Source organism: Triticum dicoccoides, chromosome 5B (genome assembly GCF_002162155.2).
Source record: "Triticum dicoccoides isolate Atlit2015 ecotype Zavitan chromosome 5B, WEW_v2.0, whole genome shotgun sequence".
Classification (NCBI taxonomy): domain Eukaryota; kingdom Viridiplantae; phylum Streptophyta; class Magnoliopsida; order Poales; family Poaceae; genus Triticum; species Triticum dicoccoides.
In genome coordinates, this window is record NC_041389.1 from 717,965,884 (window position 1) to 717,970,069 (window position 4,186).

The 4,186-nt window shown below is 44.0% G+C and overlaps 1 long non-coding RNA gene across 3 annotated transcripts; it reads right to left on the reverse strand.

Annotated features, from left to right (window-relative positions):
- Positions 1-576: 576 nt before the first annotated feature.
- LOC119312937 lies at positions 577-4,180 on the reverse strand. Of its 3 annotated transcripts, none has more exons than XR_005151483.1 (7): positions 4,039-4,180; positions 3,800-3,925; positions 2,575-2,783; positions 1,729-1,791; positions 1,467-1,529; positions 1,276-1,359; positions 577-932 (listed from the first exon to the last, which is right to left on the reverse strand). It is a non-coding gene; the product is annotated as an uncharacterized LOC119312937 (long non-coding RNA). The 3 variants fall into 3 exon arrangements; XR_005151484.1 differs by having other exon boundaries at positions 3,748-3,925; XR_005151482.1 differs by having other exon boundaries at positions 2,575-3,925.
- Between the last annotated feature and the right edge of the window lie 6 nt (positions 4,181-4,186).

Sequence of the window (4,186 nt, forward strand, 5' to 3'; positions counted from 1 at the left end):
GCCGCGCCTTCTTCATGCTTGAGGAAGGCCGTTAGGCGGACGAGCGCCCCACTGAGACTGCCATCCACCACTACAAGAAATATGTCAACTTGTGACCACCACTATTGGTCACTGAAAGGTCATGGTTTTTCATTTGCGACCTTTTTGTGACCAAAAACAGAAGGTCAAAAGCTGGCGGTCGTAAACTGACTATAGCGACCTTTCTTCTGGAATGGTCGTGGACGTTTATGACCAAAATATGTCCACTGTGGCGTTTTGGTCACTAGCGACCTTCCCAGGCCACGTAGGCATCCAGCGTGGCAAGCTGATGTGGCACAAGATTCAGCCCGGTCCAATTCGGTTTTCTACATGGGTCTGGCCCAACAATTCAGCATTTTTACTATATATTTTCTCTATTGATTTTCTCTAGCTACATGGGCCTGGCCCATTTTATTTTCTAGGACGTGGCCTTCTACAATTCATTTCTTTTTTTGGGCCTCAGCCCTTTTACAATCCAATTTATTTTGGGCCTCCACAACATACATTTAGAAGCTTGACATCACAAGGGCAGCTATTCCAGCTTGACATATCAGCATGTACGCATGTATCCAAACCATTTTATTTCTTTCAACAGCCACAGCCACAAAGTAGATAGTAGATACATTCAACAGACTAAATTAACATAGAAATGAAGCAACAAAGGGCAGCCCGAGTAGAGGAACTACATGGTACTACAACTACATGGGACTACAACTACCATTTCTATTTCTACCAGCAGCAGTAGGGACTACCAAGGAGCTAAACGAACAGCGACCGAGCTAAACTAACAGCGATCATCCATCATCAATCAGTGACAGTAGCAATGAGTGGCAGCGGCGACGTTCGAGAGAGCCCCTCCCCCTGCTGCTGCTTGGTTGCCTGCTACTGCTTGGTGTGTTGCATCACTAGTCACCCTGCACAGCAAGAATTTTAGCTTTACATAAGGTTTACAAGAACAATACCCTGATACATGAGATTGACATTCACAAGCTATTTTTCTACAAGATATATTTTTCTACAAGATATGCATATGTTGATGACCATACATACAAATAAAGTAAATTCAGTAACAGATTGCTATCCACAATAACTACAGATTTTGACCATACAGATTTTGTAGATAAACACATACTAGAAGCTACAACAGAACATGGGTGTAGAGGTTACCACTCATGAATTAATTAATTTGCTAGCTGATTGGTGGTAGAGGAGGAGGTTTAGCCACTTCAGGGGCCTAGAAGGCAGGTTTTGTTGTACCTTGAGAGACAGGAAAGAAGTGGACAGAGCAGCCACCTGCTGCTCCAGCCTGGTGTTCCTCTCAAGCACAGCCTCATACTTCTCCTGCACAACACATTCAGTGTCAGCTCCACATCAGGCACACGATTAACTCATCACGAAATGCAGATGCATAGTGGCACTGCGCGAGATTGGTTTAAATTCAGATGTACCTTGAGGAACAGAACCTCCTCCTCCTGCTTGCCATTCGCCCGTGTCGCGCTGGTGTACTTCTCCTAAAGACAGATTCACAGCAATGGCTTCAGCAGGATCAACAACAATGTGGAGACAACAATTCAACTAGGAGAGTAGAATCTGATTACTCAGATTTAACTTGGCAGGCATTTCTTGCAAGATAACTAACTAGATGTGTATGATTTTTTTCGATAAACTAGATAAGTATGATGAATTTAAGCTGAGGAGTTGCAGCAGTACCTCCAAGGACTGAACTTGCTTTTCCAGATTGCCATTGGCCTTCAACACACACTCATACTTGTCCTGCAAATAAGATCATCATGAGTTCAAGATCAGCTAAGGAAATACTCCATGGAACAAACAAAAAGAAAGTAAACTTTGCAATACTTACAGAACTAGTGGAAAGAGAGATGCATTCTGATGATTAAAACTACCTATGTCAAGTGTACTTTGCAGTATATGTGCAGACCATCAATGGAAATAAAAAGCTGCTTTGCCTATACCTCGGTGTAAAAAATGAAATGTGAGAATGTTTGGATGGTTAAACCTCCTCCTCCAGCTCTGGTGGTAGAGGAGGATGGTTAAACCTGTATTTCTAAAGGCATGTTTGGTCTAAGGTCAGTAAGAACTTCAGGGGCCTAGAAACTCTTAAACTCTGTTGGACATCCATACAGATTTTATTGCACCGAACAACTTTCTAAGTGAAGTCAATGCCTTGATCAGAACACCTTCTGACAGCTGTGGGCTCCACAGCTTAATCTAACAATTCAAACACAAGATAAAATCAGTTCTATAAATAACATTTACTCACATTCAGATCAGAAGATCAAACGAAAACCTCTAGTGCTCCATTCCAGACATTATCAGACCACAAGATCTCCCAACTAAATACGTTTAAAACCAATCATCTAAATTCTTCGCCTCTTACTACCTACCGCTCAAGTTCACAATTGTTTTAAAATCAACTTCATTCATTTTGGTTCTTTTAGAGAGGAAAAAGTGTTGGCTGTTATATTAAATCAAACACAAGCATAAATGAGCTGTCAATCTGCATCATCAGTAGAGCTACACTGCAGCAGGGCATACCTTGGGCGTCTAGGTCCAAGGGCCACCGCAGACACTGCAGGTCAGGCGTCTCCTACCTCGCCATCTTCAAGGGCCACCGCAGCCACGAGGTCCCTGGAGTGCCACGCCCCGCTGAGAAAGGGGGGTGGACGGGATGGGATCCAACCGACGCGGCTGGCCTCCATCTCCATTGCGCTGCTGGTGCCGCAGCTGCCGTGGTTGTCATTTGTCTTCCAAGTATAAAACATCAAGTGCACAAACTCACATCAGTTAACATCATTACATAATTTCAGATAACATGTTTACTGCAGAAATCAAGCATAGGCAGTAGTGCTGCTAGTGTTTATTTCTGTGGTTGTGTTGGACATGCAACTCAATTTCTGGTTGTTTCAGACTAGCAGACCAACATGGTATCCAATGGAAAAAAGCAAACAGGGAAAACATTTTAGAGCAGCAGTCACACCCTTTTTTGTTTTGTACGGTGTAAATTATTTATCTATAACTTACATGAAATCGCCAATAGACACAGACACACAATTAATGCATGCCAATCAAGCAGTCGTATAATAAATGAGAATGCAATCTTCGGATAATGATGCTTCAAGAAGAAGAAAAATTGGAAGGATATCATGACAAAACTAACAAGTTTCTTCATACTTACAAAATTACCACATGAAGGAAAGGGCAAATACTATCTCTGTAAAATTTACCACATTTTTTTAGTGAATTACAGTGCTTGAATTGCCACTGACACTGGACACAAGCAGCTGCACAACTAATGCATCAACAGACAAATATATGGGAAATTCGCAAACACAAATATATGTTGCTTCGTGAAGCGCCCCAGAGAAATATGCACCACACAGTATTACGGCAAACACAATGGGGATATTTCTTCACACAGAACAGAAACCATGCATTGGCAGCGCTAAACTAAACCAATTACCAGAGCATGCTCATCTTCAGAAGAAATGCAGGTCACATCAGAATATATATCGAAGCTGATAACACATCACATGGAAGGTTATGACTACTGAAGGTATATGAGAAACTAATACCATCCAACCAGATATCCATGAGACTATTGTTCAGACGAACCAAACCCAGACCCAGGAACAACAAGCAGGAAAGCACAATGCTCCATCCAGATCAAGAGAGGGTAACCACAGCAGCACGGGGGCACCGGAATTGTACCGCGCGAGCAGATCGGAGGCGAAATTGGGGGATTCGGGAGGAGGATACGCACCCTAGAAGCGGTGGTTCTCCGTCATCTTCCCGGGCGAGGGAGGCCGGCGATCAAGATGGCCTTCTCCATCTTCAGAATCTGCTCCCGGGTGTAGGCGCTGTCGGAGATCAAGATGAAATCATTCACCTGCAAGCGTGCACACACACAGCTATCAGAAACATGGACTCGATGAACGAACGAACGAACGAACGCTGGTGAGTGGAGAAAAGCAGAGGGATGGATTCAGCTTTTTTACTTACCTCAGGAGCCCAAATCTCCTGACTGGATCGAGATTGAGAAGGGGAGAGGGTGGGTGCAGCAGTGGTGGATGACCGGCATGCGGGGGAGGCGACGGCGTCGGTGTTGGGAGAGAGGGAATCGGGAGAGGAGGAGGATCTAGACCGAGGG